The sequence below is a fragment of the Tupaia chinensis genome, unplaced genomic scaffold (genome assembly GCF_000334495.1).
Source record: "Tupaia chinensis unplaced genomic scaffold, TupChi_1.0 Scaffold148822_2, whole genome shotgun sequence".
NCBI lineage: Eukaryota > Metazoa > Chordata > Mammalia > Scandentia > Tupaiidae > Tupaia > Tupaia belangeri.
The window spans coordinates 2,492,163-2,506,481 of NW_006208670.1; positions in this window are offsets into that span (position 1 = coordinate 2,492,163).

Here is a 14,319-nt window from a genome sequence, read left to right on the forward strand (position 1 = left end):
TCCCTCTGTCTAGTCAGCAAAAGGTACTGACCGGTGTTAGCAAAGAGGAATGCATAGAGCTCCTATAAGACCTGAAACAAGGTTAACAGAGTCACAGTACCCGAAAGAGGACCTTATTTCCACACTGAGATGGATCGAAGAAGGGTTACACAGGCATTCGCTGCATATAAGTGAAGCTGCTTTCGAAGCTTAATTTTAAGACCCCAGTAAGAGTCATTGCACCTAGTCTTAGCCTCTCAGTAAAGAGGAAGAATTCAGCATTTCTTTTGAGGAGGAGCAAAAGTTCTCAGAAAGACTGAGTTGCACAGGGTCAATTTCCATCAATCTATTCCCTCTTCTAAAAGTTTCTGATGACTATAGTTCCTAGAGAATAATATACACTTTTTCCAATACATACTTTATTATATATTATTTTTTGCTGCCAGAGGGCTTGCATGCTTACCTGAGAGAGACTGCAGAAAGAGAGAAAGAGGGAAAGCAAGAGAGGACCACCTCATCCTCCCCGCCCCGCCCCTTGGGAGTGATCACGGCACAAGCCCCTCTCCTCCACGGCCACCCCTCCCTTTGAGGATTTTGCACATGTACACACAGGGACCAGTGTGTTTATACCAGGTCCAGAACTTGCACCCTGCAGCTGACCATGTGGGATCCAGCTACTCAACATGCCACCGACTGGCCCTCAATACATACTCTCAACCTACAGAAAAATGCTAACAAAAATTTAAGCTAGAGATATAGGTAATTTGCTCGTATCGTAGAGACAGCCCATGCTAGCCAAAGAACATATGTTTTAGAATTTAGCACAAGAGGAGACCGTGTTAGACGTGTGTCTGTGTGTGTGTCTTACTCCCATTATTAGGAACATCCAACCAAACCATGCAGTTTTAGAGATACGCCCTCAACATTTCAATGGTACTTTTTTCTAGAAGCCCAAGTCTTTTTTTTAAAGAGTTATTTTATTTAACTTTATTTAGTTATTTTAATTTGACGAGTGAGGGACAGAGTGAGAGACAGAGGAAAAGTGAAAATCAAGCTGCCAAGTCCAGGACTCGAACCATGGTTGGCCATGTGGGAGTCCAGCACCCTTATCCACCATGCCACCTCTCAGGTCCAAAACTCAAGTCTTGTTAATTGGTTCCGTAGGCACTCTGGCAATCTTCGAAATGTTGAATAAATACTGTAATATTCTTAACCAGAGTAGGTAGACCTAACTTTGCTAATTATTTATTTTACCCAGTATTCCTTCAAGAAGCAACCAGATAGATATTGTCTAATTGGCAGAGAGTGTAAGTAATATTGCAGACACTAAAATGAGATTGTGCATGCCACTCCCTACATCCTGGTGGGCACCTTCCTGTTAGTAATAGTATCTCCTTGCACTGTGGCCACTGCCAAACAGACTGCTTCTGCAAACTTTGGCTTTCTTAACATCTCTTTGGGGATCAGTAAAGTGTTTCATCCCAGCCGCCAACTTCATCTCCTTTACAAAGCTAGTATTAAATGACTGGTCAATTGAAAGCAACCTTGTAGAGATTCTGTCACCCTGATGGATACTGGGCAGGTAGGAAAAAAGTAGGTTAGGTGTATCCTCTGCCTCTCATGTCTTTGAAATAGAAAGTGAGCTGTTTTTAAAACTGAACCCTAATGGGGAGGGCAGGGGCAGCAGGTGGTGTGGTGGGGTAAGGCCCTAGACACTCCCACATGGTCAACCACAGTTCGAGTCTCGGACCTGGTGGCTTGCTCTCTCACTTTCCCTCTCTCTCTCTAGTCAAAAAATAAATAAATAAAAATAAAAAAGAATGAATAAATAAAATTTAAAAAAAAAGAAAATGAAGCCTAATCAATTGTTTAAAAAGTTGTTTAAAAGTAGTCTTAGCCTACATCACATCTGTTATCTAAATGGGAAAGTTATGTATCAGCTACTTGTTTCTATAAGTACTTGTATTCGTTTTCTCTTGAAATAAATACTGATACTTCAAAATCATTTCATTGTCATTTTTAAGAATGTACACAAAACAAGTCTAGTATGTTTATTAGCAACCAAAACATGTCTCAAATAGAAACAAACAATTCAGGAAACTAGATTCAAGATTCCAACAGAGCTGATATATTGACCCATTGGTATTTCTTATTTTCTCGGATCTATTGGTTTATTGAAAATGAAATTGTACTTGTTCTTCTGTCATTAAAAATATAAATATGTCTCGAATGCTTCGTGCAAAAGTGAGTGTGTCAGTAAAGTTAAAATACTGGTTTTTTGTTAGATTTATAAATAAGCTCCTAATTAATAAATTTCTTTATTGTTCTCAGCTTGAGTTGTTTTCTTGGACTATATTGTTTCAGATGACCTTGTGCTTTCTTTGCATTGCACACTAACTAGTGTTATTGTTAGAGTTTCTTATATTATGAAGCAAAATGTTTTTTAAAAAATCCAAGATCCAAGGAAAAAGGATACTTTCATAATTGAAGAATGAAAAATATAGTCTTATTTCATCATCTCTTTAGGGACTCTTTAGAGGGATACATGCTTCCTTTAAAAGTGTGAAATGAGGGGCAGGCAGGTGGCATGGTCGTTAAGGCGCTGGACTCCCACATGGTCCACTATAGTTCAAGTCCCAGATCGGGTAGATTGCTTTCTCATGTTCCCTTTCTCTCTCTCCATCACTCTCTGGTCAAATTAAAAAATAAATAATAGTAACAAATAAGATTAAGTAATTTTTTTTTTCTTAAATGTGATTTCATACATTGTTTGAACCTACCAATGATTGGGTTGGTAAGTTAATATGACTTTTCTGGTGGGCAGTTGAGCACTGGTCATCACAAACCAAAACAAAAACCTTATACTGTGCAAACCTATTTGTTCAGAAACACTTTTAGAAATTGATGTTAAGGAAATAATTATGGGTGTGTTCACAGTATTCACAGTTATGCATAAGAATGTCCATTATGTATTGGGGGAAGTCTGGAAACATCTGAATGTCCAAACATAGAAACTACTTTTAAAAATTATGATACATTCCATTTTTTTTAGAATGTTGTATTTAACTTTATCATCATCATCATCATCATTATTTTAATTTGACCAGAGAAAGCCAAAGAGAAAAAGGCAAGCCACAAGGTCTAGGACTCAAACCCTGTGAGCCATGTGGGAGTCCCATGCCTTTAACCTCCACACCAGCTGCTGCCTGATACATTTAATTTGAAATCCCATTACTGTCACAAAGAGATTATGTAAAAAATATTTAATAATAGGAGACAATACTAATAATTAAGTGAAAAATGTATGTTACCGAACACTTTGCAAAAAACCCTCTCGTACACGCCGATATAAACACATAGTACGTTATACAATAAAATATTAATGGTATTTGGTTTTTGAGTGTTAGAGTTATGAGGCTATTTTCTTTTTGTTTATTTTTATTTTCTGACATTTTCAACAAATAAGCGTGTTTTAATGAAAAATGATATATTTTTTAAATGAATTGTGTTAACATAACTCCTGCTTGTCTTTTGAAAACCTGGTCGCTTTGCGTACTAATGGTTCTGTAATAGGTGGGTAATGTTTAAAATTGAACTGGATCAGGTAATTGTTCCCAAACAATGCAAAAAAGGATCATATAAAATATCATGGTGTCTTACTTTATTAACAGACAAGACGTGAATACCCTGGTAAGTGAGCTGCCCTTGCTCATGGTTACATTTTCTTGGAATACCACCAAAGCCATAAGCCATCTGCATAGCTATTCCAAGTTTGTATCTTAAGGAGTAGTTTGTAACATTCCTGCATAGATAAGATAGCTCCTGGAATCTTTTCGGTGTTCAACTAGTTCTTTGATGACTATCTGTAGAATTCATTTGTTGATATGGATGTTCACCTGACATATTAATTAAATGTCTATTAGTAGTTAGATATTGCTAGCTAGAGCATACCAGAGAGTATGAGGTAGTTCTCTGACCTAAAGGCACTCTAGTACTATTGGAAAATAAGGAATATAAAGCAAATAGAAAATATTTTTTAAAAGAATAGAATCCAAGTACTTAAAATACTGACGAGCTAAGAACCATGGTATTTATTTTTTTAAAAAAGGCAAAATATATGAACACTTGAGTTCGGGATATGATTCAAGGAAAAGCTGCTGCTTGCCCTGGCTTTGGAAAATTGGGATTGTGGGTGTGGAAGAGGAGGGGAAGAATTTTCAGCTTTTTAGATTCAAGTTGAAAATCCATAGGGCAGAATTTGTTAGCTGTGGGTGTGTTTCCTACAGTTTGGTCGGAGTTAAAGATTTGGTTAGTCCAGGACAATAAGCATATCTGGCTGGGAGGGTCCCATTTTCCCGAGGATGGAATAGTGAGATAAAGGTGCCTGGGATTGGACAGGAGACCATCTGGTAGACCCGGAAGATAAAGCTGAGGGCTGGCTTCTCTGGTCCCTTGTTCTGAGTTTCCTTCACTTCTCTGATGGCTCCTCCTCCTCTCTCCTGTGTTGGCTCCCAATCTTTTCATTCTCAATCTCTTTATCTCAGCCTCACCCTTGGTCCATCCATCTGCTTCTCTGGTGCTGTTCTCCTTCCCTGGATGAGAGTACAAAGTTCTAAACTACCCAGCACTATGGTTTAAACCATCGAAGCAAGTCTAGGACTGGGGCAGGGATAAGACCAAAGAGTGTGGAAGATGTCTTTGTTCCAGAATCTCTTAGGGGGCGGGAATGAAAAACAAAACAAAACATGGAGGATCCTTGACAGGACCCAGAAGCCAACCTAAAAGAGCTTTAACCAAAACAGGAACAATTTCAGCAACAAAATAAAACACCGGATTATGAAGCATAATGAAATAAACATCCGTAAGTCTGTAGTGCTTTACATGAATGATCAAATAAGTATGTGGTTGACTAAGTAAATAGCTGAGAAAGGGCAACTCCTTACAGAAGAATTTCAATTAATAAATGCAGAAGGAAACTGACAATTACCATTAGAAAACTAGAACATTGTTAAAAATTGCTGCAAGGAGGACCCACCCATGAGTGCTTAAATTAGCAGGCAAAGGCTTAAGGAGACAATGGGCATTGGATAGCTTCACAGTGTCTCTCTCCAAATATTTATTATTTACAAAGGGAAAAAGAGTAACTTTGCAGTATTAAAAGTCGTGGTAGGCACTGCTTTAGCCAAATGGTCAAAGTTACCGTCGCCAGTAATAAGATCTGTTGACACACCCCTGATACAAGGCACCCAGGAGGGCATCCCACTCTGCGGTATCTTTCTCAGTACATAACCTCGGGGCCTGCAGGTGGCATGGTGGTTGAGGGCGCTGTACTCACATGGCAGACCGCGGTTTGAGTCCTGGACCTGGTGGCTTACTTTCTCACTTTCTCTCTCTCTGTCCAAATTGAAACTAACTAAATAAAGTTAGATAAAAATAATTATTAAAAAAAAAAACCTAACACCTCAATTGAATCATGAGAAGACACCACGCAGGTACAAATTGAGTATTTTGCAAAATACCTGGCAGGTACTCATCATGAGTGCTGTCAAAGAGGACTGCACTATAGCCTAGTGGGTACGGGAGCTGGATCACAGCTGGCTGGCTGTGGTTCGAATCCCGGCCTCTGGTGCTTGAAGGACAAGCCAGGTGTGTGTACGCGAGTGGCCCAAATCCTGACAGGATGGAGAAGTGGGGAAGAAGCGATTGAGGAGTGACCGCCTCCCCACTGGGGGGTGCTTCACCCTCTCTGTCTCTGACGTTGAAGTGCCACCGTCGAAATGACGCTTCAGGTCTGGCTGAGGAAAGCCACTAGAACTGAACCCCCACATCCTCCACCACAGAGTACAGAGAACTCCAATCATGGTCTAGCCTGTGGCCTGGTGGTGAAGAAGACTGGCTCCCACCTGGCTGACCCCACAGTTTGAGTCCCAGGCCTGGAGGCTTAAAAAACATGGCAAAAATATGTCAGGAGTGTGTGCGTGCATTCCCAAAACCTGGAAAGGAGACATAGAGAAGGGATTGAGCATGACCACGGTCCTTATGGGATACTTTCTAGTCTCCCCCTCCCCCTGGTGAGTGCTCACACCCTCTGACAAAGTACATAGTGCAGAATGAATTAGAAAGGGAGAAAATGGTGACGAAATCTTCTGTTGTTAGCCCGGAAAGGTGTCAACATGTGCTTTATGCTAAAGGGCATTAACGGGAAAATAATCAATCGTCAACTATCAAACTCAAGCCTGTACTCATTGTAGTGCTGAGATTCAAATTTATACCACCCCTATGGTGGAGAAGCTAAGAAAACAATGTCAATGGTTGCAGAATGGTAGAAGTCCTATGGGCTTATGCAGAGGCAAAGGTCAAAGTATTTTGTAGGGGTGCCTTCATGATTCAGAGCACAGGATCCCCCGGGTTAAATTCCCACCGGGTATTAGCTTCCTATCCAAAATGACCAATCAAAGAAAGAAATCAGGAAAATCAGCACTCTAAAACTAGAGATAATAACACAATCTCGAATATAGTGTGAAGCGTGTTTAATTTGTTTAAAGAGAAAAATGAAGGTCTAGAACTTTTCATTCCAGAACAGGTAAGGATGAAACTAGAAAAGGAAGATTTGGCAAGAAATAGAGGTGTAGAAATAGGTAGTCGTTGGTATTAAAACCTTGATGGAAGAGTTACGCGGTAGGTTAGACACAATCGAGAACAAGCGTTAAAGAGTAGAACACATCTTAAGAAATCACCCAAAATAAAGATCAAAGAAGTATTTAGAGGGAGATGGTGGAGGAGAGTTTGAACCACGGGTGCTCTATATTTTCTGAAAGCAATTCTACAAGAGGCAAGGAGAAGCGATGTTCACGTCTTATCTACTCAACTTCATGGCCACACATGCACGCCTAGCAGATCCTCAACAGATGGGGATAATAAGGCCCTTGTGCATTATTCAGTGTGATCTCATCACTCATATCTACCACGCTCAGCTTATCTCGTGCTGTTGCTGACTGGAAATCGCCTCTCTTCCCTTCATTCTCTTAGTATCTTCTAGGTTCAGTTTAACTGTTGGCTTTTCTCTGAAGGGATCCAAATGGTATCTCTTTGATCAGACACTTCTAGACCATTGTATCTGAACCACCAAAGTACTCAATTTTTTTTTTTCTATACCAAAGTTTGGAAAACTCAGACAGCCAAACCAACTCTCCCCTTTGCCTGCTTGTGTATAACCCACGAGCTAAAAGTTATGTTTCCATTTTTAAATGGTGGAAACAAATGGAAGAGGACTATTTCATGGCACATAAAAATTATATAAAATTAAAATTTTACTGCCTTCCCAGTGTCTAATAAAGTTTTACTGAAACACAGCCATGCCCATTTGTGTATGTGCTGTCTATAAGCTGGTTCTGTGCTGCTCTGAGAGAGTGAGTATTTGCAACAGAGAACATATGGCCGGCAGTGACTAAACTATTTACTATCTGGCCCTGTCCAAATGAAGTTTGCCAATCTTTGTTCTACACTGTTTGCTCACTCTATCATGCATATAAATCTTGCCTCTCAAATTTGCTTTAAAACTACTTGAAGCCAGAAGCATTGTCATATACTTCTTTTGTCTCTCTGGCACCTGACTCCATCGAGGACAGTTATGGATTATTTCTTTAGCAAATGTTGACATGTTGTACAGGATTTTAAGAAATGAATCTGACTTCATAGTACGGAATGGATTAGACGGAGGAATGATAATAGCTTCTATGCATTAATTTCGGCTTGAAGGTAGATGCTCTCCTCTTTTCAGACTGTGATATTACATGGCCTGGTTAAATGTAGGGTGTAGAAGGGGAAGGGGGGTTGTTTGGACCCAGGGGCCTGGGATAAGATCGTCTCAGATGGCATCGGTGAGGAAACAGGCAGACTGATCAAGGTTTCCAGAGGGTCAGGCTGACACAACCCACACAACCCAGAAAGCAGTGAGCGACAGACTGAGAGCAACGTGGAATTAAAGGGGAGGGGGCAGCGCTGGAAGCATCTAGAGGCCCATAGGCAGGCAAGTAAGTTGCAATGATCTGCCCAGGGAGGTGGCCTCGCTGGGCGCATTCTGTTTCTGATGAGGAGACACAGACGTTGGTGAGACTGGGCTCAGAGGAAGAGAGCAGAGAGTGAGACTGCAAGACTGTGGTGCACCACCGAATGGATCTCAGGGGTTCAGGGAGCTGAAGACGGAGCTGGGAACGGAGCTCTGGGTAGAGCGATTTAAATGTCAAGCCCTAGAGTATGAAGTTGGCATTTTATTCATCCTATCTAAAATCAGATTTGGTTTTAGAGATGGGGGAGCACGTAATAAACACCACAGCTCCCAAATATGGCAGGACGCCTGAATGAATTGTGAGAGCGGCCATGAACGTGACAGACCACGCTAGGGAAGGCAGGGCCTCCGATACGCAGTACATGACCCACGGCCGTGAAAGGAAAGTGCCACCTCTCAGGGGTATTCAAGACTAACAATGGATTTGTCACATGCTTCCAAGAGATCGAGGAGAAGAGCCTCGATACAAAGGACACTGGCCGACAGGATGGAGGGGGTACAGTGCCACAGACACTGCCAGAGCTCTGCCCACATCCCCCTTCTGCAGCGCGGCCGTGCGCGGGGGCTGGCTGTGCACACCTGCACCCATCGGCATGCAGCTCTGCTCTGATGGTAAGGACGACCGGCCACGTGCACAGCTGTCAACGGCCCCAGAAACAGCCATTAACCAACGACGCTGTGAGGTGGCTAACTGCCCGGCTTCCTTGCCCCTCAGGTGGAATAACCCTGAAGCATGCTCTCTGTCTGCTGGTTCAGTACAGCCGCCACCAGCTGCACGAGCCTCTGAGCTTGCAGAGTGGGACAGGTGTGACCTGAGCACCGACATTGTACATGTTACTTGACTTTAATTAATTTGAATTTTTAAAGTGATACTCGTTTAACGTATTGGAAAACTTTTAAGTCTGGGGGGGACACTGGACTGTGTGGATCTGCGTTTTTCACTGTAAATGTTATGAAATATATGAAAATAGACTGTCCAAACCAAATGGTAGTGTGAGCAGAAGATACATACCTGATTTCCAAGACTTTAAAGAGCTCATACTACATCTGATGTTGATTACATGTTAACATGTGATGTAGCAGATTTAATGGGTTAAATAAAATATGGTATGAAAATTCACTGTACCTGTGTCGCTTTACTTTTTAAACAACAGCTACCAGAAAGTGTAAAGCTGCCAGTTTAACTTGCCTTATGTCCACTGGACAGTTCCCGTCCACCATGTCTTCTTAGATTCCCCACTGAGACGGACACGCTGTCACCCACAGTGGTAACTGGCTTTGTAACACACACCTCGTTGGCTTCCCTGCCTGGCTCTGCCAGGGTTCCCGAGATCTCCTCTCGGGTTTACATTTTTTCTTCTTTTTTTGGAGAGGTTTTTTGCTATAGGGCGCATGCACTCGCCAGAAAGACAGAGACAGAGACACAGAAAGCGAGAAATCACCCCACCCCCACCCCCAGGGGGATGGCCACAGCGCAATCCCTTCTCCTCCATTCTCCTCTCGGGATCCTGGGCACACACACACACACACACACACACACACACACGGTGTGAGTTTAAGCCACTGGGTCTGGGACTTGAGCCGCGGTCGACTACATGGGAGTCCAGTGACATAGCCAATACGCCAACTGCTGGTCCCTCGGGTTTACATTTGAATTCTTGTCTGAGGTTTTGTTCCTGGAAAGCCCTAATGAAAACAGCTAGCACTAAAAACAGGAAAGAATCTTACAAATGAACTATTCTGACTTCTTCCTTGTACAAAGAAAGTGAGGTTCAGAAGGTTCAAGAACAGAGTCAAGGCCACTCCACTCTTCAGCTGTAAATTCAGAATGTAGTTCAGATCTCACAATTACAAATTCATTCATTTTCTCAATTTATTATATTGTCTTTTCTTTTTTTAATTTGCCAGAGGGTATGGGTGCTTGCCAGAGAAAGAGAGAGAAAGAACCCTCCCATAAGGCACTGGGGATGGTCATGCCCCAATGCCTTCTCCTCCATGTCCCCCTCCTTTTGGGATTTGGGTACACTCACACCGATGTGCCCAGTATGTCTAAGACTTCATGTGTTCTGCCAGCCATGTGGAATCTGGTGGCTTTAACCACCATGCCGGCGACTGGGGCCCACGTTGCCTTTCTAAGATCACTGGCAATTTTTGAGCAGATGGTTTCAACAGAACAGGGCGACGTTCGGGAGCCGTAGGCTGCAATGATAATAAACAGCCTCCTTACTCTGCACTCGTCCTCTGAGTCTGACCGAGTGGGAGCCTTTCTCCTCACTCCCTGACTCTTCCGGACATTTGTACATAGCGGAAAGGCCTCTGGTCACTTCTAGACACGATCTCATCTCAGAAGTTAGAGTATCCAGGGACCAGCAGTTAGTGTAATGGCTAGCAAAAACCTCTCCTAAATAAGTAAATAAGTTAGAGTATCCAGTCCTGACAGTCGTCCAAGTTGGTGTCAGGTGAACTCGACGTTCTCTCTTCTCCCTTCTTACTCTGACTTGCTGCTGGCCATGTATGACCCACCGTGGTTGGAGCAGAGAGGCAGAAGGCAAGCAGGGAACCCACTTAGTTGGTGTCTTCTAAGTGGGTTCCCTGCTTAGCTGGTGAGACCTTTCTATGCCCGGCAGACACTGAACACGGACGCTTTCTCCCACTGACACACTGGCAGGTTGCTTAGCACTTCCTCTGCTGGGCCTCTCACTGAAACTCCCTTGATGTGGTAGCATCTCCGTTGGCTGCCACTCCCCTTCAGCCTGTCTGCTCCACACAGACTCTCTAAGGTCCCCCCAGGAAGAATTTCAAATTACTCCAGTCTGACTCTGCTACTGCAGAATTCCTGCGCGTTTACCTGTTGTCAGAGGGGAGTGCACTCACCTCCCAGACCAGCACCGCCTCCTCCCATCACCTCCCAGACCAGCAGCAGCTCCTTCCATTGGGCCGCCCATCACCTCCCAGACCAGCCTCGCCTCCTCCCCGGAGCAGAGAGGCAGAAGGCAAGCAGGGAACCCACTTAGTTGGTGTCTTCTAAGTGGGTTCCCTGCTTAGCTGGTGAGACCTTTCTATGCCCGGCAGACACTGAACACGGACGCTTTCTCCCACTGACACACTGGCAGGTTGCTTAGCACTTCCTCTGCTGGGCCTCTCACTGAAACTCCCTTGATGTGGTAGCATCTCCGTTGGCTGCCACTCCCCTTCAGCCTGTCTGCTCCACACAGACTCTCTAAGGTCCCCCCAGGAAGAATTTCAAATTACTCCAGTCTGACTCTGCTACTGCAGAATTCCTGCGCGTTTACCTGTTGTCAGAGGGGAGTGCACTCACCTCCCAGACCAGCACCGCCTCCTCCCATCACCTCCCAGACCAGCACCAGCTCCTTCCAGGGGGACGCCCATCACCTCCCAGACCAGCAATGCCTCCTTCTGTCACCTCCCAGACCAGCACCGCCTCCTCCCATCACCTCCCAGACCAGCACCGCCTCCTCCCATCACCTCCCAGACCAGCACCGGCACCCTCCATTGGGCCGCCCAATCTCCTTTAACTTTCCCTTGTGGGCACCACTGAAGGCAGCTGAAATCCTCCACCTGCAGGGAATACGTGTCTCTCAGTAGCAGACAAGGTCCTAGTGAAGTCCCTCTCATCAATGTTGGGGGAGGAGATGGCGCCGTCTCTTCCCACTTAGGAGTTGTACTCAAGAGCAGTTTTTGTTTGGTTGGTTGTTTGCTTGTTATGACATTTTCCCCCTTACAAATTCTTTCCTGTTCCAAACCTGACACTTTGATATTCTTGCAGTGCACGAGGGGTTTCAGGAAACTGGAAAGCAGGTTTCAGCACATGTGCTTCGTAGATGCTCAGATGGCCTCGAGCTCGCATTATCACATGCCATTGCTCTCCACCAGCACCTGGACTGGAACCTCCAACCGAATACTCGATAGAGCCGATACGCTACACAAAGGTGTGCTGGGAAAAGCACGGGGCACACAGTGAGTACAGACACGCTCTCACTGGAGGCTAGCGATGCAAGGAGGACACTGTCAGGGGCTGGGGAAGTTAGAGAAAATGTGTAAGTTAGGTTTAAGGTTTTGTAATTATTTTTGAACTAAGATAAGCATGTTGTTGCATGTTTGAAAAGATCCTGGGTGAAACTACAGAACGAAAATAGCATTTACTGTGGTATTCCCCCCACCCCTTTTTTTTTGGCTTCGGCTGTGTGTTTTTGATGAAATAAATAAGTATTGAATGTCTAGAGAGCTGTGTGATTTCCTTTGATAACTGCTAAGACACCAGAGGTTTCAATTGTTTTTGATCTTCTTTGATCTCTCCCAGCTCCTCTTTTTTCAGCATTGTAGCATTTTTGAAATTTTTACATGAGAATGAACAATAAAAGTTAACACTGTCATTATAATTAAATTGAGGGGTATGGCTGTGTTTATGCAATAAAACCATTTGCAACCATCATCTTCATCATTTTCTCAGTAGACTATTATTTTGTGTGCGTGTACACAACACCCCTGTAGCAACAGCAAGCCAATCTCTTCATGTTTCTCTAAAAGAAAGCCATTTTCAAAACTTTTAGACCATTCCGTCTTGAAGTTTGGTGTTGAAGCATTGCAAACGTGTTTCCTGTTGGAAAACGTATTGCTCTCTTTTAGAGGAATAACCAAACGTTTAGTAACCTAAGCTCAACTATACCAAACTCTTGACTTGCTCGTTTGAAGATAAAAACACAGAACGCCCGAGATGGCAATATTTCAAGGATCCTTTCCAGCATTGTTTGGAAAACAAAACAGGAAGGCTTTGTGGAGATGGGCAGCTTATCCAGGAGGAGGTCCCCTAATCGTCAGGTCTAGCAAGTTCAATGGGCGCACAATCAGTTTTGCAACCACATCAGCAGAGCGTAAGCCATGACGGTTTTCTGCAACTTTAGCTTTCAGTTCAGTATTAGCTGTCTTTTGAAATGAACAAAGACAGAAAGGGGAGCGATGCAATGTTAATAGACTTCCTCGCGTGATCTCTCAGGGAGAGGTCTTTTTCAATACGGGGCTTGAACTTGACCTTCTTCAATGGCACTAAGGTCCAAGGCACAGTTTTTAAAGTTATGTTTAAATTTTAATAATTTTGCACACTGGAGGTGATTAGAATCAGATCCTCAAAACCTAATCCTCACTCTTGTAGTGTAACCTACTGGCAAAAAATGGAGGCTTCGGGAAAAAACGCTGCAAAGGTATACAGATATTTTCCTGATTTCTGCATCTCAATCAAATGAGCTGTTTTGAGGTTATTATCGCTATAGTATGTGAGTTTTCAAATATAATTTAATATTGAATAAGAGTGACAAAATTCTTGATGTCATGATAGATCTAGTTTTAGGGACCTAATCCTAAAAACTAGATTTTTAAGATTAAAAGAAAATCGTATTCTCAGTGTTGGCAAAATGGTGTAGAAAACAGCACTGTCATATGCTGTTGGTGAGAGTGTAAATTTTTAAAATCTTTCTGGAAGGCAGTTTGGCCATAACTATTGACTGTCTCCAATTTTGCATAAAACCTTTAAACCAGCATTTTTACTTTGGGGGATTCACGCTAAGAAAATAGTCATAGATGTTTGCAAAATTATAGCTACAAGATTTTTATGAAAGTGTTTTTGGTGGAAATAAGAACTGGGTAAGACATAAATATTTAACAACCAGGCTCTATTCAGCCATTAAAAATGATAGTAGAGAAATATTTAATGCCATGGAAAAGGTAGAAAAAGCTGATTAAAAACAGTGTGCACAATGTGATTCTCTTCTGTTGAAAACATATCGGCTGAAAACAGACAGAAATGGAAACAGCAGTGTCTCTACATAATAGAAATATGTCTACCATATTTTTTTTTCCCAACATGAAAAAAAAAAGTTTAAAAAATCTATTTTAGAATTGAAGTGTATAGTAGGTATAGAAATCTAAAACCAGGGACCAGCAGTTGGTAGAATGGCTATGTTACTGGACTCCCATGTAGTCGACCTCAGTTCGAGTCCCAGACCCGGTAGCTTAAATTCATGCTGGGCACGTGTGTATGCATGCCCAAGATCCCAAGAGGAGAATGGAGGAGAAAGGATCGCGGTGTGGCCAGGCCCCCTGAGGGGTGATTTTTTGCTTTCCGTCTCTCTGTCTCTTTCTGTCTTTCTGGTGAGCACACACGCCCTATAGCATGTGTGCTATAAGAAAAAAATCTAAAACCATAGGAAAAGGAAAACGGTAAGGTCTTCTCTCTGCCATTGCATCATGTGATAGAA